At 38.6% G+C, this 25,426-nt stretch overlaps 1 long non-coding RNA gene across 1 annotated transcript in view; it reads right to left on the minus strand.

Annotated features, from left to right (window-relative positions):
* The window catches only part of LOC113459289 (uncharacterized), a 215,089-nt gene that overhangs the window by 166,290 nt on the left and 23,373 nt on the right, over positions 1–25,426 (minus strand). Inside the window, exon 7 of the long non-coding RNA XR_012581379.1 lies at positions 21,124–21,269. This is a non-coding gene — a long non-coding RNA (uncharacterized LOC113459289). The remainder of the gene's footprint in view (positions 1–21,123; positions 21,270–25,426) is intronic.

Below are 25,426 nucleotides of genomic sequence, written 5' to 3' on the forward strand. Positions count from 1 at the left end.
TTTTACAATTTGTCCATTTTAAAACAGCACCTTTTATTACTGTCATGGGTCAAAAGGTAAAGTCTCCTTGCTGCACCTCATCCAATGAGATAAATTGGTAGCAATGCTGATGTGAAAAGTGGGAAATATGCTGCTGAAAGGGAGTGGGGTGGCACAGCTCTACCAGAATGTGGGAAAAACACCTGACAGCTTCAGATTTCACACCAACACATATAAACCCACAAATTTTGTGTAAGCATATATATATATAAAATATATAAACAGGACTGCAACATGGCAGATGTAAGGAATGATGCAGCACTCAATAACACAACCATTATTTTGAGTTTCTAATCACAAAGTTATGATTTGATCAAAATGCTGCCTATTAAGCATATGGATAGAGTTACCAAATGTCCCACTCAGTACTCCAAAGGTGCTCACTTGCCATGTGAACTTTGTGTGGATGCACTAATAATGTTATGATCAATTTTGCTGCTTAGACAATGAAATGTTACCAGATGCCCATATGGCAATACCTCAAAATAACTCTACACCACTAAGACTCTGAGAGAGCCATATTACAGTGTTAGAATAGTTTAGTATCCCCAAATGACAAGAATCAATTAATTCATGAATAAGGATCTAGTGCCTCTTGAGTGAAGTTTTTGTAAATAAAAAATTTCACTATTCCTTTCTGTGCAGTTTGATTAAGAAAGAAATGGGTTTCTAATCAACTTTAACAACTGAGGCACAAATGTGCCTAGATGAACCAGCTGCCTATTAAATAAAGGTGCATCTTTAATCCAGAAAAAAACCTAGGTAATTCATCATAGTAGCAGCAAGAGAAGTTATATTTCTTTTAGAGGAAGGGACGAGGTTAAAAGTAAAAAATTTAGTTGTGTAAACATACAGAAACACACACCAAGAGAGTTTTGCTCCAAACCAAGCAAAAATAACTATAATCTCATTCTTGAATGTGCTTCTATTATTAAATCAAGGAGCAGAATTGCATAAACCTGAAGTATTGCCTAAGAAGTCTGACATTAATCTGTCCCTTTGGGAGTGCTCAAATAAGCTTGTTGAAGGTTTTATTTTTTCTTTCCCCCAAAACTTTCCTCCTCCTTTCCAGTAATGGGCACATTCAAGCATATTAGGTACTAGGTATCCATAATCATGTTATCTTTTCCCAAAGTACATGATGGAACTTGCTGTCTGAAATTCAATTAATAAAACCTACCCTTTAATTAACCTATTAAGTTGTTAAATGCTTGAAGAATTGCTTTAGCACCTTATAAAAGCTACAGCTATGTAAAAGATAATAAGTACCATTGGCATGACATCATGATTAATTGAACAAACAGTGGGAAAAATATGGTCAGTGCAATACTGACTCAAAGTCTGTCATGGAATAAGTAAATCACCAAATGCAGCATTGCAGGTAAGAAATTTTTCCCAAATAAGTACCTAAGTCTACAGAGGATCACAGCATGAATATTTGGCAATTATTTGCAGAAAAAACATCTATTTCAAGTGAGGTATAGGAGCAGGAACTGATAGCTGCCAAGAAGAAAGCAGTATATGACTATGGCTTCAGCTGCTGCCCTGTTGAGCCGGATGCACCCACCCTACATCCATCCCCTGGGCAGGGCTGCCACACATGCCCTGCTGGGAAAAAGGAGCACAGCAGGGCTCACAATCAGAGCCTGAGCATCAATCACATCACACCTGGCAGGGGCTAAATGTCTAGAGGAGAAATAGGGAGCTCTTCAACTTTTGTGAGGAGCTGGGATAGCAGGAGCAGCAGCGCCTGCCATGGTGTGTGCCTGAGGAGCAGAGGAAGGTCATCCTGGAGCTCAAAGGAACTGAACCCTCTCTTCAGGAGAAATCCCACATCTCACACTTCTGGGTAATCCCAAATTACCTTAGATCTTGACAGCAGCTCTAAGCTTTTTATTCCACAAATCAGAAATCCTATACACCACCTTCCAGAACTTTTTATGGCTGGTTAATTTTCTTAGCAGGTATCTACTGAGAAAGCCTCTCAGTGAAGTTATTCTCATCTTTCACAAAATTTTTTCTCTTAGCCCCTGAATTCCTTACCAAGAAGCCAGGAATGACTTAGAAATCCATTCCTGGACAAAATGACAGCAATCTCTCAAAAGCTCAATGACTTTCTGGAAAACAATATTTTTTCCCCTCCATTTAATGTCCCGCCCATCTGAAATCTCTTGCTGTTCTAGCAATTCCCTTCTTTCTGCAAAATCTTTCTAGATTTTTATTTATCTACACCTGAGAAGATAAAATGCAGTTATAATAACAAAATTTTGCCTTTGAAAACAATCTACAAAAGTTCAGAGATACTTTGCCAGGTCCCCAGTGGCGTAAGAGATGCTGCCAAAACAAATTTTTTGTTTATCCAAAGTTTAGGATATTTGTCTAGAAAATTGCATAGTATGTAAGGAAAACTATTTTTTTAAGCATGTCTGAAACAGGTACACTGGAATATCTTTAAAATACAGATATATCCCAGCTGCAGCATCTAATTAAGAACATCAACTGCAGCACAAAGTGATGGCAATTAGAAATTATATCATAATCTGTTTCAATACTGAAAATATTTATGAACTACAGGATGTTTGTTGCTGCCTCAGAAATTAAACTTCAAGAGAACCTTCAGTATCAGCCAGACTCATCTTAGAGAAAATCTGAATGTCAGACATGTCTAAACGGAAAACCAACAAAACTTCACCTTAAATTCCTTTCATTCCATCCACAGGAAGGTGACAGATAAGGCCTTGGAATGAAGAGCCTATTCAGCCATGTAATATAAGCTGCATCTTGTCAACATGAAAAGCAAAAGACAAGTTATCTATACTGCAATATCACTGTCATACACTTTTTTTTTTTTTGCTGTGCCAGAGATATTTTAAAAGGAGATTTGGCTTTTTGAACACCTTTAATAGGCTTCCTCAGAGTTTTAATTAGTAGGACATCCAAGCAGTAGCTGACAGCTGGCAGAATCTCCTGTCGTGAGTTAAAGTCAACCTAATTAAGATTCTGGAAGGAAAACTCATTCTTCCCAACACCCTTAATCAGTCAGGCTTGGTTGAAAATGCAATACAGAACCTTTTGCTTTGACAACAACATAACCTTCAAAATATGGCACTTCCAAACAACAATAATAGCAGAGTGATTTCTTCATATGGAAATTTAGTAGAACTCCTACTAAAGCTCTGAAATACATTCTCCACCTTTCCTTTAATAAATGTTAATATAATTTAGGATTATTTGTCGTACTTAAGATTTGACATTTCATGACTGAGACATTTTGTGCTATCAGAATCCCAGACAGTGACATATAAGCTGCCCCTAAGAGATGAAGCAACTTTTTTCTTTTCCCTCTGGCACTTGTAAAATTATCTAACTATTTACAGTTTGAGTGGAAATACAACCAGAACAGTCAGGCTGAGCCAGACATACATAAGCAGGAGGAGGTTTGTCTCTATCACAAGCCAAGAGCTCTCTTGTCAGCCCAGGTTCAGGTGCCAGCCTGACCCTGCAGGTGCCTGAGCTCCTTGGTCTCTGCTCTGTCTGGAGCGAGCTGGCTCTTGGGGCAAACAAAGCCTGGCAGCCAAACTTCACCTCTGAAACAGCCATTACTACCTCACACTTTGGGCTTCTGCAAGCTTAGCCCAAGCTTTAGTACAGCAAGCAGAAATCTATTTACTATATTTTCTTGGTTTTGTTTGGTTTTTTTTTTTTTAAAGTAAACTGACAATGCATTGTGGGGGCACATATCAGTATCAAATTTGCCTTTATGTTTACCTAAAATCATTACTGCCTACAAGCAGTTCCAAACACCTGGCCCACTCCTGGCGATGCAGACTGCAGAGATGAAGATCACCTGGAAAATAACCCAGCTAAAAATAAACACCGCAGCACAGGGCACTGTCTAGAGTAAGGGTTGCCTTGAACAGCAAGGCAACTCCCAGCAAGTCCAAGCACACAAAGACAGATTTGAGTAGGAACCTCATTTAGAATTACAGTATAAAGTCTCCACTATCTTCTTTTCTCTTTCTACAGCCTTTCTCTATCATGCATTCACTTACATCTCAGAAACACCTTAATACACAGACTTTCTACTCATTCTGCACATGCCCTGGTCCTTCATTGCTATATGCAATGTACAATCAATCTGCAAATGCAATAATATCACAGCCAGTCTAGTGGCATCACATATTATAGTCCTTTTACTCAGATGTAAATGACTGCAGAAGGTACAAGGCAGTCAGGAATCAGGCCTGCAGTACTTAAGAGTGATTACAATGAATATGACAATAATCCCTCTCTTTGTAAAACAAAATCCCAGGAAATGTGTATACGCGGAGGTTAAAGCCTCTTGGAGCAGCTGCTAAGATGCTGCTTAGACTCCTCAATTATGCTCTTAAACCAGCAGCAGCCACCCAGGTGATTTGATTCTCAGCACAGAGCTATGAAGTACAAAGCAGAAGATGCTGATTTTAATAGCAGATCTAAGGCAGCCCGACCAGCACAAGGTGCAACCACCATGAAAGAAGCTGTACCAGCAAACTCTCCTGTTTCCCCAGTCACACCTGAATAGTCTAAACAACAAACATAATTGTGGCAGCTAACACCCCAGACCTATCAAGTGACTCATGAAAGGCACAGGGAGCTCTGACAAAAAGCACTGGAAGCAATCCTTCTGCATGCTGCCATTTTGTGCTGTGATAATAAAATCAGTGACAAAGCTACCCTTGAAGTCCAAGGCAGCATTATTAATATTAATACTTAAAATTGGTCCAGTCTCATTTATCTTTCGAAGAGTGCTTTCAGACCCGCAGGATACAGCTCTTCTAGCAAAGAACAGGGAAGAGCTGCCTTTTTTTCTCCTGATGTATTGCTCTTTAGATATTCAGATGGGTAGCTACAGGGCCACAGCCAGGAAAACTGCATTTCCATTAAGTTACCGTATTCTATAGACAGGCAGTCTCCCTGTTTTCCACTTTCAGTACTCCACATTTCCTTTTGTAAGTCAGCTAATTTTACTTCTGCCTTTTTCACTTCAGCTCAATATCTAAGTTACAGTTCCAAGTCCAGTGCAGTTAACATCTTATTCTCTTGTCCTTTTACCACTGTTTTCCTCTGCAAAGCCACAGCACACAATTTATTTCCATTACCAGGACACCTTCCCTGACTGAAGCTGTTGTGACAGTCACACCAAGCACACAGTTGCAACACTTCCACTTCCATCCTCACTTCTGCCATCAGCCACCAGGCAGCAATGACAATCCTCTTAGCATCAGCCCTCTCCCCCTCATGTGTCCACAGGCTGCCCCAGTTTCCCTGAGCCCTGAATATCATCTCTCAGACTGAGCTTCCCACCTGCCCATCTATCAAGGACTTTACCTGCACCTCTACAAATGCTCTTACTAGTCTGTGCAGCTTCTTTAGAATTAACAAAGCAAAGACCAATATTTAATCAAAATAAAAAATGCAAAACACAGTTGTTGCACAAGATGCAATCAATAACTACCTTTATGCTGGTACAATGTCACTGACCTAACCAAGTTCTCTTGGAGGCCAAAAACCCCAGCTAAGGCATCATCTCATCTCTAGAGCTCACCACCTAAACCCACAGGATTTTACAGACAAACAAATGAAGCTAGTCTAGGCTTTTTTTTTAAGAGAAAAAGCAAGTTAGGAAATAACCGCAAAGCCTTTCAGAAAATTTCATGCTTCAGGACATCAACATAAAACAGAGCAGCAAATCCCCAAAACCCAATGCAGGCTGGGTTAGGCAGATGCCATCCCCCAGGGAAATTACTGCCCCTCATAATTTGAAGAGGCCTCAGACCACATTTTGATAAAGCAATGAAGGCAGAAACTGATACAAAAACAGACAGGTTTCAAAAATAGGTAAAGAAAACAGAGCGGTACCTGCCCGTTTGAGGGTCCTTCAGGTGACCACAGGAAGAGTCCAGGAGCAAAGCTGCAGCCAGAGGTGCTTGCATGAAGCTGGAGGAAAAGAGGGACCAACATGGACCAGCAGGGGCTGGCAGGGGGCACAAGCACCCTCCAAAGGCAAGAGTCACCGTGCCAGGAGAGGCCTGAAGACAGCTCAGAAATTCAGAGCAAACTCCCAGAGACTCAAAGAGAGGCTGGTAGATCCTTAATTATAGACAGGTGGAGCAGTTATGGTCAGTACCACCCCCTGCCCAGGTGGGGACAGTCAGGGCACTAACACCTTCTGGGCCCTCAGCACCATCACAAAATGCAGTTATTTCCCCAGATGGGATTGCAGCTGTGACAAACAAGCAGGCTGACTTGCAACAATCTAATTTCAAAGCATTAAATTTCCCCTAGTTCTCTTTACCGAAGAGCTTGCTGCTAGTGTACAACTTGGTTCTTGTTTGTGGTTGAAAGAAATGTCAGAAATAAGCTACACCTAAGCTAAACCTTAATTTTCATCCCAAATTCATGCCAAAGGCACCAGTCACAAACACAGCACCTTCTACACCAAGAGGGTGGAACAGTCTTCATGGGGCATTCCTCGCCACCTCTATAGTGACAGATAAATGTGTAAGTGGCCTTACAAATATATATTTGTGGCTCAAAAGTGAGTCTACAGCCATCTTAAAAGTACCCACAGAATTCTTCTATCTCAAAAATTGAGAAAAAAAGGGCATTCAATAATTAAGATGTGAAGCTGGTGTAAAGCACTTTAGCTCCCCAGTTTAGGTGGTGTGCTGAAGGGTTTGTGTGACCCAGGACTTGGCACAGAGGATATCTGATTGGTGCCAACAACTTTAGACATATATTTGCATGCAGAAATATTAACTAGGGGATTGGAATTGAAGTATTTGGGATTATGACATGATACAAATCAAAGACAAACTAGAATCTGAAGTAATCAATTCTCAAATTTAAACTTCTCCAGTGTGGAAAACCTTTTTGAGTAGTATCAAAAAATTCTAGACAATTTGGTACCTTTCCTGGAAAAGTGGACAATAAGTGGACAATGCCTTAGAGGACTTTCTGCCCTGTGACAGCTGCTCTGCTTGCATGAAGCAGCACAAAAGATGAGGATATGGAGCTAAATTTTTCCTGGTCCCTGAAGCAATCAGTGTATTCCTTGGAGTATGAAATTTGATTACACTTATTATCTTAGCTTGCATAACTCCAAGTGTCCTTACTGCATATAAAATATTTCAGTCCTGTCAGAGATCCTGTACAGTCCCTGACAGCTTCCTCAGGTAGGGGTGCTGCAGGTGGACTGGGCTCTGCGAGACTCCACCAACCCAAATGTCAGAATATCCAATTTTATCTGCAAGATAAAATTGGCTTCCACCACAGGCCAAGGTGGAAGCACGTGATGATGGGGCAGCCTGGGGAAACTTCAACAGTCATTGTAATGCAGCACTTGTCCTGGAAGTAAAATATATTTATACTCCATCCTCAGTGGATGTCAATGCAAGCCCTTTCAGGGACACTAATTTTAACCTCAAAATTTGACAAATGATTTTATACTTAGCAGAAAAAGAGAAACAGTCAATGGAACCTAACTGAATAAGAAATCACAAAACACCTGAAATGGAGAACATGTTTTTAATTGCTTACTTCACTCCCACCCTAATGTCTGTCTGTGATGGATGATGTGACAGAATAATCCTCACTAAATTCTAAGTAAATTAGAATTAGCAGAAGTGGCACTGCATTTATCTTATTCAATAATGGTTCTTTGTTTCTTTTTGGTGTCATCCTCTGGTCTTCTAGTTGATGGCATTATTCAGTGTGAAGGATGAGATAAAAAGGCTAGAAGATTAATAGGGGAGAGGGAAGGGGTGAAGGCCAAAGTGTTCTCATGACATGCAGATTAAGTGCATTAAAGAAACACATTATGATCAAAATATTTCTTTCTCAATGACAGCATTTGCTAAATTACCCATTCCAATAAATTGTGCTTCTGAATGTAGCACAGCTTGCTTTCATGTGACTGACAAAGGCACATGCACAAAAAAGGGAAACTTGCTTTTGCCTTCTTTCCACAAAATGTCTTACCTTGTTGCCCATTAAAGAGGTGAAGGATAACAAAGCAAACTATTTAAGAAGTAGTGCATTTCAAGGTTCAGTGCAAAGGGAACCATGTGTGCTCAATACTTAAAAAAAAAAAAAAGGATATATATGTTATTTGCATCTGCAAGTTGTTCCAGAAAAAAAGCTTGGTCTTCTGACAGTGGTTGTCCAAAAAGATATAGATGGTCTCTCCTATATACCAGAATTACCTAGCTAATTCTGATAAATACTGCGTGGGAGAAAGCACAACACACTGAGCCACTCAACACCAGGCAGGTTTCAATGTTCACCGTCCAACCAAGCTACATTTGCCACAATTGAGAGTCCAGCACTGACTCAAATAGCATTATAATTCTAAGCTGATTTATTCAGCAAATGCATGGAACACTGCAACTTTCATTTACTGTAATACTACAAGAATGCTTCAAATATAGGAATAATTATTTAACAAAAACCATGCTGCCAAGGTTGAGAGAAATTAATTTGGAAACAAGTGGCATATTCATGAGTATGTTTCCTTTGCTATTTGTATGCCTCCAACACGATCCTAATAAGCATTTCTGAGGAATAATTGACTTGGTCATTCAATCTGAACATGTATTTGAAGGTTATTAAACTCAGACACATGTCCACAGAATTAATATATTGAAAACTCAATTAAAATTGAAATACAGAATCAGTCATCTAATTCCTAATACAGTCATGCTGTCTCATGACAGTAAAACAGAACAGCTCTCACATTAGCTGCTGACACTGCATTCACCTCCTTCTCAAATCCTGTTTTCCCTTTTGCCTAATTCCCAATTCAGTTACCCATTTTTTGTTGCAACTCTGAACACCTGCTGTACTAACAATCTTACTTTTGCTAAATCTACAAACCTCTGTGCGTAGGTATGTGAGCATATAAAAAATAAACAAGCAGCTGCTTCAAAACATGCCGTTAAGAGGCACAAATGCCAGTAGCCATAGGTAGTTTTGTTAAATGTTTGCCCCTCTGTTTCATCCCAATCTTTCCTGTAAAACTTGAAGAATAATCAAGTTTTCTTGCAAAAACTGTGCAGTTTTTTTGACCTAAAGATGGATCTGAAGGTACAAGGGCTGAAGATTGAAACAATACCAGAAAAGCTCTGAATACATCCATGCATATCTATTTTAATATAAATAAGAGATATTAATAGAGCAAATTTGTTTGAAGCTTATTTATACTCTCATTTAGATGCCAACAATTTTCTGGTAAGAGAAGAACTTAATTTAAGGTTTAATTCAATCTTAAACTTTAAATTAGTAAAATATCCAATTTAAACTCACCCCACATTAGTAATAGCTGTACAGTCAAACTACCACAGGGAAACTGTAGCATGAGCTACCATTATCACACTAAGCAGGACAAAAACTCCAACAAAAAACAGTCTTTATTTTGTGGATGCAAAAATTTTGTAAGATCATATAAAAATATAAGTTTTTTTACTTTCTATGAATACAAAAATCTGCAAAAATAAAATATATTTTCAGGATGACTAAGACCTACAGCTCAAGTACACACACCTTGAAAGATTTATGATCTATTTAGATAGATGAAGATTCATGGAAGCAAATCTGAGTTTTCATAGTTGAAAAAATGATGGATTGTCAGAAATAATAAATACAGCAAAATACTTCAGGTCTTATTAATTCTCAGATTTCATCTTAAGCATCAATAATTTCCATGTCTAAAAGCATAAATGCAATTAATTAAATTGCAATTAAAGAATGTTCTCTTTCATCACACCAGATTAATTTATCTCAGACAGATTGTGTTCATATTCTTAATCCTTCAATGTAGGGAAATTAATGGGAACTTTCAAGCTGGGTAGCTCTGGACATGCAGGGCTACTTGGAGCTACAGTCCTTATAGGTGAGTCAATAAAGACTGAGTTAACAGCTCTGCCTGTGCTATTGTGGCTTTAAAAAATATTCAAATCATTCTGCAAAACAAGGCTAAGGTAACTGAATGTGCATTCCATTTTATTCTGAAGCACTCATGTTCTCTTTTACTGACAACATAGAAATTCTAATAAAGGAATGCATAAATCAGGTACAAATGCAAAGTAAAATAAGCTCATTTATGCTAGTTTTAGGATTTTGCTCTGAGGGTGTAGCAACAAATTTTTTAGTAATATATATGTAGCTATTTGAATATTAAGCATAGAATTTTCAGAAATACCCAGGTGTTCTGGTTACAAATATTTCCTTGTCATGCACTGGATTCATTTTCCTGAGAGTGCCTTTGTATAGTGGCACACTGATAGCCAGGGAGCCCTGGCACAGAGACGTCAGCAAATCACAGAGGTGGGCAATAGCCAAGTGCATGAAACTCAGCAAGGGCAAGTGCCAAACTCTGCACCTGGGATGGGGCAGCCCTGGATGTACAGACAGACTGGGGAATGAGAGGCTGGAGAGCAGCACTGTGGAAAGGGCCCTGGAGGTCCTGGTCAGTGGCAAGCTGGACACGAGCCAGCAGTGCCCTGGCAGCCAGGAGGGACATCCCTGTCCTGGGGCACCAGGGACAGCACAGCCAGCAGGGCAAGGGAGGGATTGTCCTGCTCTGCTCTGGGCTGGGACAGCCTCACCTCGAGCGCTGGGGCAGCTCTGGGCGCCACAACGTGAAGCAGACATTGAGCCATCAGAGAGCGCCCAAAGGAGGCCCCGAGGGTGGGGAGGGCCCTGAGGGGAAGCCATGAGGGGCGACTGAGGGCACTTGGGCTCTTCGGCCTGGAGGAGAGAAGGCTGAGGGGAGACCTCACTGCAGTCACAGCTTCCCTGTGAGGGAACAGGAGGGACAGGCACTGATCTCTGCTCTGGGGTGACAGTGGCAGAACAAGAAGGAATGGCCTGAAGCCGTGTCAGGGAGGTTGAGGTTGGATATTCGGAATGGGCTGTTCACCCAGAGGGTGGCTGGGCACTGGGACAGACTCCTCAGGGCAATGCTCACAGCAGCAGCCTGACAGAGCTCAAGAAGCATTTGGAAAACACTCTCAGGAAAATTATGTGATTCCTGGGGATGGTCCTGAGCAGGGCCAGGAGATGGTCTCAATGATTCTTGTGGGTCTCTTCCAACTCAAGCTATTCTGTGATTCTGTGATGTAACCTGTCAGTAGAGACTCACTTTGGTTTCAGTGGGAAAATCCTTCTTACTTAATTTCAACTGAAGTTATAGAAGATTGACCTGAAAAGATGTCAGATGAAGCACACCCACCCAGGGATACCACTGCTTCCCATTGCTGATAGAGCAGAAAGCAGAAGCACAGTTTAGGAAAACAGAGAGGTCCTGGCTCTGAATTCAGGGTCTGTGGACGAATTTTGGTGGCAATGTGAGCATTCTGCAGGCTCACAGATGCAGTCCCCTGGAACTTGCTTTTGCAAATTAGTAGATTGTGCATGCTTGCCTACATTGTTGAGTATTCTGGTTATTTTCAAATCCTTAGCTGCTGTTAGAATGAGCATTGGACACATATAATGACATCAGTGATTTTATATAATTAAAAATGTGGATATTCAGACATGTCTTTCCCAACTGCTTTTTGAACTGTGTCCATTGTAGAAATGTCCTGTGACAATCTCTGAGAATGGCAATCCAGCTAATACAACACTTTCTCTGACTTGTTCTGAGGACAGTATTACAAACTAATTTTTGTATGTGGCAGCAAATTGGATTTTGTTTGGGAAATTCAAGGCAATAATATTCACATTATACACATGTGCATATTATTTCTCTGTATTTCATCTTTGTCAGAAAGATCTCATCTATTTAGGATGAAATTTCATTTCCATTTAATAAAAATGCAGTGATTCAAAGTTTACACTTGAAAAGTGTCAAAAATAGACACTAAAGTGGTCATTCAGTTGTGTAACTTTTAATCAGGGAACCAGTATCAGTTCAATACAGTCAAACCGAGCAAAACTGCTTTTCCTTATATCAACTCTGAATTTGGATATTTGACTTCAAAAGGACTTTTATTAAAAGTTAAGGTACCACTGGCACACAAGGCTGGAGGTACAGATTAGAAATATCACTGGAGAGGAAAAATAGGCTGAAACATTTGAGGCTTGGAGTGAATGAGACCCCAACACATTCCTGTTGGGGACACTACATTGCTTTCAGGCTCTGGACAACTCACTTAAGATTTAGTGTTTTGGTCCTCAGGGATGAAGACAAAGATTTTTTTTCTCTCTACCCCTATAGGTGCTTTAAGAACAGTTTCTTACCTTATGTATGTGTGCATGTGTAGACCTGCATGCATACACTTAATACATATTAAATTATCATCTACACACATATATGTAATCTCCCCTTGAAAAGCAAACCCTGGTGTGGATTCCAAGCACTAATGTTATATAAATCAGAATTTAACTATCTCAGTGCAGAAGCAAAGGAAACAATTCTGGGAAACAGAATTCCCCACTGTTTCTGGATGTCTATTTTTGTCTGCCTGCATGGTTGCCCTGTAATTAATCTAAATTATGGTGAAAAGGGAGGGAAACATAAAACCAGATAACGCATAGAGAGCTTAACATTTCTGACTTTGAAAAGGGAACACGAACAGCCCTTTTTCACTGCTGGTATTCTAAAACAAAGACATAAAACACATGAAGTGACATAACTTACTTTGACACACCATCATTATTTGTTATGATAAATTAATAAGCAGCACCTTTGGGTGCTGCCAATTCATTCAGTTCCTGTCACAGTTGATTAGAATTTCTGACTAACAGGTAATGAAATGGAAAGTGCATTAGTATATGATAGTTTCCTTTGTTTACTTAATGCAGAACAATTACTGCTTTTTCACTTCCCCAATCACAATTTTCTCATAAACACTGAGCATTTCTACCTCTTGCTTACAGGGTTGATATGGAAAGAGTCATTACTCACATTTTATTATTGCCCAGAGCTCTTAGCTACTGTGAAATAGAGGAGCTGTAGTGATTTAAATATGTAACATTCAGTCTAACTAATCACATTTGTTCAAAAGATCTATGATTAGCATTATTAAAACAAAATCACAATGTCTGAACCTTCTATAAATTTAATTTTAGAATATTGTACCCTCATTAATGATATTCCAAAAGTGTGTACACTGTAGACAACTTCTCATCAGCTTGAATATTACAAATATGAGTAGTATTCTTGAATCATCTATATTCTACTCCAAAAGCACTGGCTTTTGCAAAATATGTTCAGGTCATTCTAAATTAACTTCTCACTCTTTACACACTGAAAAAATAAAAGTGCTTCAACTTATTTTTAACTGTCTTTGATTACCATCATCCTATGGCATGTTGCTGATCTCTTTTCCTGTTACTTCTGTACATTATTGCCTAGTATCCCTCCTTTTTTAAGTTTATTGCTACTACATCTTTGCTTCTGTAAACTGCAAGAATATTCTCCTGTAGTAAGCATATAAATACGTTAACCAAGAACTTTCCATAGGGAACAACACTATCTTTTTCTTTATTCTCTCAAATCTTCATTAAAAGGCCTGATTCTATTCTAAGGTTATTTCATGTCATTCTAGCAGTTTAAAGAGTATTTTCATACTCTGTACAGACTACTTGCTGCTAAGGGCAGGTAAATGCTTACTGCACATAGGGACCAAGCCTAAAGGGTTGAACAAAGGCCTGGCTGAATTGTGATCAATGCAGCTACTGACTTCCGTCTACCCCAAATCCCATTTTCTCTTCATTATTTGTGCTGAAGACCTTCACCTTATGCAGAACTTTTCCTGCTAGCAGGGTTGTCTCTAACAGAGCTGGACAGTGTGAATGCTGCATTGGCTGGCAGGGATCCCCCAGCTCTGCTGCTGGTGCTGATATTCCCACTGTGCCTTTTTATAAGTTAATGAAGTTTAATTTAGTAGGCACTGTAGGTGCTAAACATACTGAAAATCCAACCTTGTTTGGTGGGTTTAAATCTCCTAATTTCAGGGAGCTAGGCCCCCTCCACCACTTAGAAATTTCAGGCTTGCAGATACTTTATCAGGATTAATATGATAATACAAGAAAATTTGCTAAGCATTACTATCCTATAGAACCACTCACACATGAACTTTAACTCAGACTTTCTCTGGGATATTTTAAGCCACAAGGACAAAATTTTGTGAACAGGTAAACATCTGCCTTCTCTACACTTCAGAGTCTGATTATGGGTAAACCATAATAAAAACCTATAGAAACCTTTTCCATTAATACTTACTGGAACCATATTGTCAAGCTGAACAGTTTTAGGGTTTTTATTTGCATAAGATTATCTCATAGTCCTTAACAGATTTCATCCGCAGATTACCTTTGGGACTTTCTATTCTTCTCTGAAGACAAAAAGTAAAGTAAATGGGTTTGGCCAAGGTCAGACAGAAATTTGGGCTGAGCTGCAATCTTTAAATGAAATGGCTTTTGCCTCCTACCAGTTTTTCTTCCACCATTCTGTGCTGTAAGACAGAACTTTTTTTTGAAGTTATTATTGCCTTGATTTCTTGTGTCACAGAAATATACAGGGCATGGGAAAACTTGGGAAAACATGCAGAACACATGTGGAAAGCAGAAGCTGTAATTCAAGGGCTCCTAGAGAGAGCCTGCTGCAGCTCCTCCCAGCACAGCTCTGTGCCAACTGCAGCCATCGAGGACGGCTGCAATCACTGCCCAAGCTGTTGTAGCCCGGAGGCAAAATCAAGGGAATTTAGCTTTTTAAGCTCCTCTTCCTTCTTGTAGCTGTTGCCCAGACAGTTTTCTGCATATGATGAAGAGGTAGCCAGTGGCTCTCTTGGGAGAAGATCTTGGTGTGCCACAAGCTCAGGCCAGCCCCAGAGCCTCATGGTCTCCCTCTGTGAAAAAGGCCGCACATTTTTGATGTGCTACAACAAGCACCATTGGTGGTGTTCCCCTCAGATGTGATGGAGAAGTGAACAGATGTTCTTTTTATGTATCTTTGGTAGAAATTCAGCATTTCATGACACTCATGCTTGGACCATTTCTCTTCGATTTAATTAAGAAACGTGGTGGGGTGATGGATGGAAAGGGCCTGGTCCCAACCCCAATGAGCTCAAGGGAATGACTCTTCAGATAAATGGACACTGCATTAGGAGTTAAGTGCCACATGGCTGTACAGACTGCTGACACAATCACTGTAATTTCACAAAATAGCTTATTCTAAAGAGACACCCTGAAGTCTTCATGTGTTTAGAAAAAAGAGAAAGAAAGGAAAAAAGAAATTTTCCTCCTAAGTCTGTCTAATCTTCTTAACTGTATCAAAAGGCATAGGAAGATTTAGGAAAATGAAGCTCAGAGGAGAAGAAAGAACCAGCCAAAGGATTTTTGAAAGGATTAAATATTAGTAGGGGCTGATATGAAGGAATACAATAGAGCCACAAGACTTGAAGATTTACCTGTTCTCTGCCATTAGGTGCAATGATTATTTCCGCATGTACCATTGGGAAGAGATGCTTTGAGGGTAGAAAAGGCATTTTTGTAATCCTAACCATCACTCTTACTGTTATTATTAAACCCTTACATAAGGGAAATCCAATAGGTTCTTTGAAAAGCAAAGATCAAATTAATGAGGGATTTCACTTGCAAACAGGCAGTCTGTAAACATGAGAGACAAAAGGTAATACCAAAAATACAAATCAACTCTGAAAAAGCCTCATAAAGTTGTTTTAATTATTGCTGTCTCAGATTTAAATTGCAATTAGCTTTTAGAGGTTTTGTACAAATGAGGTGTACTTGGGGTTCTTTTGTTTTAGGGATACAAACTTAAAAGCACCCATGCAGTGATTATGCAAAGCATAGCCTGCTCTGAAAAGACTTAATGTTGTCTGATATGAACACAAGTGATGGATAAAAGAGCATCCAAGCACCTGGAGAAAACCCAGAGAGTCTAACTCTGCCATTTTGGTTGTCTGAACATTTCCACTGCAGTTTAACACATATGTATTGCTTGTTCTTTTAAATAATGCTTTAGGACTAATAGTGTAAAAGATAACTGCAGTTACATGCAGCTTGAAGAGAAATAAAGCAAGTTTATACAATTTTAGAACACGTTCTAACTTCAGTTTCTATGCATAATGCCTTCTTCACACACAACTCTGAATGTCATGGACTATTGTTCTGTATGGCATGATGGGCTAGATGTTCAAGGTGCATTGGGTGACATTTGGCCTAAAGTACTACATATAGGAAAACCTGTCCTACTAATCTGTCAGTACTTACTGTCCTTTTGGATAAACTTTACTTACTTATCCTTTTGGATGAACTGATCTGGCTTCAAGACACTGAAATTCTATACATTAAAAACAAACAAAAATCTTCCCTCTCTCCTTTTCCTCATACTATCTTCCATCTCTTACTCTTGACATTCTTCCCACCCTTTAACACATTGTTGACAATACCTACAGACAGAAGATGGGCCAAGTCTGTTAGGTCTATCAACCAATCCCTCTCCTATCATTCAGGTAGTTCAATGTTACCTGTGGGGAAGTATAAAGGGAAGAAATACAGGAAATATGTTCCCACAAGTGGTTAGCACAAATTATAGAAAAATAAAAAGCTGAAAATCTTATCACCAAATAGATAAAATGCTGGTGTCATGCTGAGGAAAGACAAGGGGAATAAAGGCCAAGCAGCTAAATCTGATACTAATAGGTCAAGATTTGTCAAGTATCAATGGTATTTGATAAATAGAGACAGATTCTACACCTAAATTTCATACCAAGAAGAGTTGGGTTTTCAATCTTCGCCTTGACAAAAGAAAATATTACCACAAATATACTACAGTAACAAAATTAATTTATTGTGAATCACTAGCATTCAACTACCATTCACAGATGTACATGTAGCTTAAATATCATTGATATTTGAAATAGCTATACCAATGTTTGCACTACAAAGCCTGCACCCAAAAATAACTGCTAGTATTCAAAGGGTTTCAAAGGAAATCTCCACCTGGTTATAAGTAGTATTTTATTTGGAACAATTGGAAAGCCAATATTGTACATTTTTTGGATCAATTGTTGTTCTCTGCAGTAGTACTGAGGAACTGTCAGTTGCATTGCTGGAAATGATCCTTATAATGTAACCTCAATCAAAAGATATAATAATAACATTGATTTCAAATCCAGCTGTTAGTTTTCCAATAAACTCCAGACAAAACTGCTGCTATTTTTTCTCCATGAATCATATTTTGACTGTGATCTCTTTGTGTGACTGCATCCTACTGGGTTATTAGTAAAAAGAACACAACTTACAGCTTTTCTCCTGGTTTTCATTTAGTCAAATTTTGTATTATTTCCTTGACCTTAATAACAGAATCTAACCTTTCATTTATTTAACCTCAGTCAGAGAGGAAAAAATGTTTTTATAGTCCAGAGAAGAAATCTGAATAAATTGGTACAGTGAGTATAAAGTCCACAGGGTAATGTGTAAATGTAGATTCTGCTTTTCATTATAAAATACAGCCATGAAGTACTTATATGTAAAAGCTGCACTAAATTTTAACAATACACCACGTTGCAAATCTATATTTTAAAGTGCTGGGATGTTTTCTGCTACCAAACAAATTTTTATCTGTGAAACAGAAATATGGCCTCAGAAGCCTATAAATATGGGCTTTCCTTGCCTTGGAAGGTTGTGAGATTTATCTAAATATGAATTGTAGGTAACAGCAAGGACACACTGTAACTTACCATGATTAGGTGAAGATAGTTACATCTAGAGAACTGTTTTCTTGTATTACAGGAGTCATCTTTGTGGGAGGATAGAAAAGAACAATGTAATGTATAAAACACCAGGAAAATAAAACAACACTCCACTCTGGTTTTTTCAGTACTTCAAAGTGAATGAATCCCCATTTTATATTGCAGGGTGATATATATAGTAAACATCTGTGTGATGGGGCATATGTAGCAAATGTTATTTAAACTAAAAAATCATGCAAATTCACAAGGACAATATTTTTTACTTATTTGACTCTTCTATCACTGTTAAAAATGGTTTGTGCCTTCAACAGCATTTCTCATCCAGCAGCCTCAATATGTATGTTGTAAAGATTAATGGATGAGGTGTTTAGAGTTAATGATCTGTATCATATTGCATCCATTTAGCTAAAAATATATAATCCCACACAGTTTGGTTTATATTGACTCTTATTCAAGAACTACATCTTTGAAAGGCCATCATGCTCTCCTGACAGGTTAGAAGATGAGAATAAATAAGACAATATACTCAGCCTTCTGTTTTATAGATAAAGTGTACAGGCTATGTGATAGTTTTACTTCTTATATTTTACAGTGATATTAGACTTATTTATTACCAAATTACCGTCACATTGCATTTTATCACTTGAACTTTTTGGGCTTTGGAAACATTTGTAGTTCATTTTATTTCTGCTAGCATAAACGTATTCTGTATCTGAGTGTGCATGAGTATATATTCTGAATAAATACATCTTGTTTCAATGATTTTTATGCATCCCTACCAAATGCATTCTTTTATGTCTACAGAATGAGATTCACCTCAAAGTAACAGTTACCAAAAGATATGATGCAATTTTAAATAAAATAATTGCAAGGAGACTTAGACAGTACTAGATGTAGTTTTTGGAAGAAGAAAGATTTAGTAGGTTTCCTGAGCTCAGAGCTGTCCTGTGTTTTTTGGTTAATGCTGCCTCTTAGGATTACACTGCTTTGCTTCAAGTCAGCTGAAGAAAAGTCATGGGTAGTTTGTGTTTGCTATTTCCCCACCTGTGTTGGGTCAGCAGGGCTGGACTGGAAATGCCTCATTCAGAGAGGAGACATTTTCATCAAGTATCAAAAGAAAGGCTGTAAAATGAACAGTGGTATTCATTTTGTGGCCTTTGTACTTTTTTTCATCTTTATCATGTCTAAAATAATCTGTAACCTCAAGTAAACTACTCTCAATAAGAGCAGATAGATTCCACAAAGTAACCACTGTAGAGTTTCACCTAAAATATGTTCTGTCTCCACAGCCTGTGGTCCAACATTTATATTTATCACATAATAAGTTCCAGGTGTTGAACACATGAACAGGAACATGCATCTAGGCAGTGTAGAACAAACTATCTGCAGGGTCCTAAATATTCTTTTATGGATCATCTGTGCTCTCAGCAGAACCAACACCACTGATACCTAAGCGTGATGCCAGGCAGGAATTATGGTAATTTTTTGAGATATTGATCTATCTCAAAATATCCTTTTACCTCAGGAGAACCAAAAGTTTTCCTATGGAAAAAGGAAAAATCCTCAAATTACTCTCTAACCGATAATGAAAATCACTTTTCACAGTGGTTGGACTGGGTTAGCTGTGGAGATCTACAAGTATCTGCAAGAGAACTGGTGTGCCTCAACTTATTTATTAATGATCCAGAAAGAGCCTCTGCAGTGACAGAATGAAATTTGCTGATGTGATCAAAGTATTCAAGGTACTAAAGACAATATCTGCAAAAGGCTCAAAAGGATCTTATCATACAGAGTGACTGAAAAGTAAGAGTGACAGATAAAACTCCGCATTAATAAATTCAAAGTGATGTATCTAGAAGAAAATCAATTTTAACCATATGGATACACCAATGGCATATAAATTAGCCAGCACTCAGAAAAGAAATATTAATGTTTTTGTGGGCAGACAATAAAAGGGTTACCTTAAAAAAAGGATGATGATAATAAAAAGGATTATGAATTGTAAAAAAGAATTAAAGTGCTCATCAGAAATTACCACTGGTGTCACTGCACCATCGTCCCTTGATTTACCTGTACCTTGAATATCGCCTGCATGTTTGTTTCCTTTACCTTAAAAAAGATATAGCAGAATTAAGACGACTTAATGAAGATTCACAATTATGATTAGATCTATTAATAGATTCTCTTCTGTGAAGGGAGAGAGTAAATAAGACAGGATATTTTAATTTGGAAAAGAGATGTCCCAAGTAAAATATGATAGAAAATTATTAAAAATTTTTAGAACAGAACAATGATAGATAGCTATTTTAGTTTTATAACAAAATAATAGGGAACATATTGTTAAGAAACAAATATAAAACTACTCAGAGTACTTATCACACAGAAGGCATAAGAAATTGTTCACTGCTGCACAATATTCTTGAGTAACAAAGAAGGTATTTGTTTGGGTCAGTGGGGTTTATTGAACAGCACTATTTGAAGAAAAAAATCACCAATTGCTACTAAACAGCAGACTCTATCTCAGCAGCTCCATTAGCCAGAGATTGCTGTAGAAATAAGTCTATCAGAGACAGTTTGACTGAACTCTTGATCTGTCCTCACAGTCTTTGCTTCAGCTTTTAATGAAGCAGGTTGCATGTTGTGCTTTTTCCATACACTGCCTTATTGACAAGTTCTCAGCAAGATAAACGTTTGCTTTCCAAAGTATGAGCATACTTTCCAGTGCATTAGGAGGAACTACTGCTTAATACCAGAGATTACATCAGTTCTACAGATTTTTAAATGATCTCAGCTGAAGAAGCCTATGTCTGACAAGGCAATTGCTGTAGGTGTCACTATAAACAGTGCCTGACACCAGCTCTAAATAAATCACTGAAATTACTTCCATTCCTGTTCTTCAACAGGCTTATATCTTAACACACTAGAACCAGCCATGCAGGCCCATATTCAAAAAACAGGGACCATTTAAAGATGCATGTCTAGTCACGATAAGGGACTAAGGGATGCTAAGGGATGGATAGAGTGGTACTTCCAGGCCACTTGGTGGAACACCAGTTTGGAAGAAGGAACTGTGTGATCACTCACCTCTAATTTCCCTAGTTTGTGAGGCACAGACCATGTCAGAGTATTGACACACAGGTCAGAGAGCTGCAGCTTTTCAAGCTTTGATGAGCCACACTTCCTGCTCTGGCAGGCCCTGCCTCTGAGCCTTTGTGCTCCTGATACAGAAATGACATGTGAGAGAGACTGGGACAGGGGCTTGGGAAGGTGTTCCTGTGTTTCACAGATAGCTGCAGTTTGCACATGCACAGGAAGGCCATACCTGAGAAGTTAGAAGACAGTGGAAAAGATATAGTCCTCATTTGCCAAGGTACAGAGCAACATGGGAAGTCAGGGGACAATGCAACTCCTGGCCAGGTGATATTTTGGAACTCTGCTTTAGTCCAGCCAGTCCAGTCTTCTGTAATCCTGAAAAACACAGGTGCTTACAGCAGAAGAAAGAAGAATGTTCATAGAAAACAGCAAATTTCAGCAGAAACTTCCCTAACACTTGTCCATGACTTCTTACTCACCTCTAGATGGAAAATCTCTTCAAAAAACAATCATACACTTATCTCCTTCCTGACCAGCAAAATCAAAATTCATTCAAATAACCCTAACAACCACTGCAGATGATGTGATCTGTTGGATTTTTCCTTGTTCATTTACATGAGCTGCTGAGAACTCCAAAGGGTCTGGAAATGGTGATAAAGGGGAGCAGAACATTTTCAATGTGTTTTCTGACAGAAGACAACCTGAGCAGGATATATCAATTAATGGAAAGACTGAAAACCTTTTGACTGAAAGAAGTTTGCTTTCCCAGTGAGGGGGTCCACTCTGCTGGCAATATGCCTGGGTAGACTGTAGTGTTCAGCAGAGTGTTGACAGTCAGCCTCATTACAGGCCTTGCTCCCAGACTGCTAATTAAAGAATGTTCACTGCTTCCTGTAACCCCACATATAAATGGTGGAATGGAGTCATGCCTGGGGGCCTCGACTCACATTTGCCTCTATTTTCTTCTTCTGCTCAAGAAACAAATGCAAGTTCTCCCTAAATTAAGAAATGAGCCTTGATGAGGGAAATTATTATGCATTCTGCCATGCAACATCCCCATGGAAAACTCATCCTGTGTCATTCTTGCTGCTTGGCAATATTTCTTTTTCTCTTCTACAATCGCACAAGTGTGTAAAACTTCTGATACTGCTCTACAGCAATTTCCCTTTTCTTTCTATTTTCTCATGTCCTGCTTGTTTCTTGATGTATTGTATCTTTTTCACTATAGCAGGGACAGAAAATTGAAGCAAAATTGGTGAAGAACTTGTCTTATCAGAAATGTCATTGGCTACAGATGTTTGGTACAAACCAGCACTATTTGCTTTTCTGAGGATCATGAGATTCATATGTGGTGGAAAAGCTGAGCTATGGCAGGGTAGAAAACACCTGAGTCCATAAAAGTGATGGAAGGAGAAAGAGGAGGGACAGGAGCATAAATCAACAGTGAAAGAATAAACTGCCAGCAATACTAATCTTTTCCTTGCTAAGTGGCTGCTTACCACAAAACACCAGGGACTTTTAAAAGTGGTGATTTTGTGGAATTTTAACTGAAAATAAGTAGCAAATTTCACTGTGCATAGGCTGCTCCTCATTCCTTTTTGCATTCATGTGGTAGACTTTCAGGAAGGAATTTTCCATTTAATTTTCTTCTCATTCATGCTTCTGTCCAACAACTTTACCTGTACTCCTAGGCAAAGTGACACTGGAGGAGAAATAATTCCATTGCTGTGAACACTCTCCAAAGAGGAGCAGATGAATGACTCCCAAACCAGCTGCCCTGAGAAGCACAGAAATCCCACTTGGATGGGGCAGGTGGACAGGCTGGAGTCTCTTGGCTTTTATCTGCTCTTTACATACTTTTTCTCCAATGGCGTTGGGATAGTTTGATCCCAGATCTCTCTGTGTTCAGTGAGGAACTGCATCGTGTCAGACACCATCCTCTAGGTCTGCATTGCCCAAGAGCTGCTGCACCCAGGGAATACATTCCTGCTGTAATGTGGTGCTGCGATGCTTCTTCAAGCAGAATAAATCTGTTTGGGGTTTATGATAAGAAATAATATGCAGCATGCTCAACTATGTTCACACTATTTTAAGTGCATTTCATAAAACTTTATGATTTGATACTTTCATGGTTGGACTGGAGGGTTTGAGGAAAGGCCCTGTGAGTGATGGGAGGCCTGTGAAGATGAGCAAAGGTGGTAGCTTACACTGCCAGGAGCTGGGACTGGGACTCAGTTTTGTAGTAATTCCCCTGGAGCAGCGGATTGATATTAGTTTAGAACTTCTATCTGCTCACATTTAAATTAATCTAGAAAAAGCTGACAAGCAGCAAAGAGAAAAAGAAAGCAAAATGAGGAAGGTCTGAGCTTATGCACAGAGAGCCATTAGCATTCCACACTGAAAACTTTATCATGCACAGATCCCTTAATATTACTTCCATATGTTATAGAAAAGGAAGAAATGAAAGAAATTAAATTTGACCACAGCAGAAAGAGATTTTTAGAAGCATAAATATAAAATTGAACTTAAAATTTAGATACAAATGAAATATTTATATCAGTATATCTGAATTACCTCTATGTTTTCTGAATAAATATTATGGCAAGGACGATATCAACATTGCAAGTTCTAGTCTAGTCTATCACTACAACTGCTGGCTAATTTTGTTTGAATGTTACTCTGTCATCAGAGTATGGTTCAATTACAGTTATATACATAAACATAGCTGTTGCTTAGCATTTAGAATACTCCTGCCTTATGTTCACTGATTATTTTTTTTTTGTCAAATATTTCTCTATGTCCTTTCAGCTCCCCTGGTGAATTATTATAATCAACATCACCATCAGGTCTTTCTGCTGCTTTTAGCTCTAATTTTATTTTCAACTTTAACCTTTTGTTGCTTTTTGCTCATCTGCACAGACTGAAGAGAAGTCATGAGGCTTCTTCCTGTAAATCCCTCTGGAATTAACCTTTCTGCCCTCCCCAGACTATTAACTAATATATTCACCTTTTCTCCTTAAACTGGAATCATTGCTATCTCCTTGTCTGTGGTCATCACATCTAAAAACTCATCCTTAAAGTCTACTGCAGACTCTAAAAATCGCTAAAGAATTTCCTTGCTTCTTGGGCCAGATGATACAGTTTACATGCCCCAATCTTTGATTTCCACTGCATGAGAAAAGGGTTTCTGGTCCCTGTCACAAGGCCTCTCAAGGCTGATCTTGCATTGATTGCAGAGCAATTCTCGATGCAGTGATGCTAAACGTGCATGACCTGGGATTTTCTACTGCTCTGAGGAATACCTTCAAAACCTTTTCCCACCTCATGGTTTTAGATCTACAAAATCCACTTTATCCTCTCTCATGTTGTTCTCATCTCTTCCATGCTGCAAGCAGGAGTCTGATTCACCAGGAAGGGAAGTATAGCTGGTGCTGCTGGAGGCCAAAGACTGAACACAATTCCTTTTCCAACTGATTTGTCTTTGCAATCCTGTCATCTGTCTCACCTCCTTTTAGCTTGCAAATCCATTATTTGCAAGTTCAGGGTCTATGATTTACAATACATTTATAACAGCTGGTATGTGCCGTGTTTGGCTTTCAGTAGCAATTTAAATTACCTGTATTTTTTTGCAGAGTTTTGGTTTACTTTTCCATAGCCTAAGAGGATGAGAGGTTTGCATGTGATAAAGCATTCTTTACATTTTCCCTCTTTTTTAGTTGGCAATGACAATCAACATAAACACTCCCAGAAAACTTTATTTTTTACCATTTACTCTAGTTTCCTAGGATTTTTTTTCCATCTAGAAAGACACAGATGACTAAGCCCATTTTAGATGTGATGGTATAAAACTACAATTGCTTTTTATTTTCATTTTCCTACCCAGTGATGTATCAGCAATGTGAAGAGTAAAATTCCAGAGTCCATGCCATAAAATGAAAAGAGGACAGGTAAAACAAAAGCAGACAGAAGGAAATGAACAAATACACACCAAAGATGGAAATAAAGGATAGAATTACCTTTCGATATGCTATTCTGAGAAGTCCCTGATGTAGATGGAATTATTTTCTTTCCATGGAATCCTACAGAATCACAGAAGTTTGCCTACTTGTTAAATACAAAAGGTTAAGTAAAGTGTTAGAAAGCTAATTCAAAATTCAAGACTAATTTAGGTTTCCTGAAATAATCATTATGACCACGGCACTAGCCTCTTCTTATATATTTGCCTAAATAATAGTTATAATAAAGTTAAATAATTTAAAAGCCTTTCCTGTCAGGAGAGGATTTTATGCTCAGTCCTGAAGAATGGTACCTGAATGCTCAAGTAAAGGGCATGCCTACGAGATAATAAATTGATTAATTGATACAGAAAAGCTGAATTAGGAATTTGAAAATGCCTTGAAAGATTAAGACTGTTTTAGAGGGGGAAAACTGAACACAGTTAAGGAAGATTGCAAATTACAGAAAGAAGAGTCTGAAAGAACACATGCCTAGTATAAAAGATGGACTAAAAGGGATAGAAAGGAAAGCAGATG

The sequence above is a fragment of the Zonotrichia albicollis genome, chromosome 8, assembly GCF_047830755.1.
Source record: "Zonotrichia albicollis isolate bZonAlb1 chromosome 8, bZonAlb1.hap1, whole genome shotgun sequence".
Classification (NCBI taxonomy): Eukaryota; Metazoa; Chordata; class Aves; order Passeriformes; family Passerellidae; genus Zonotrichia; species Zonotrichia albicollis.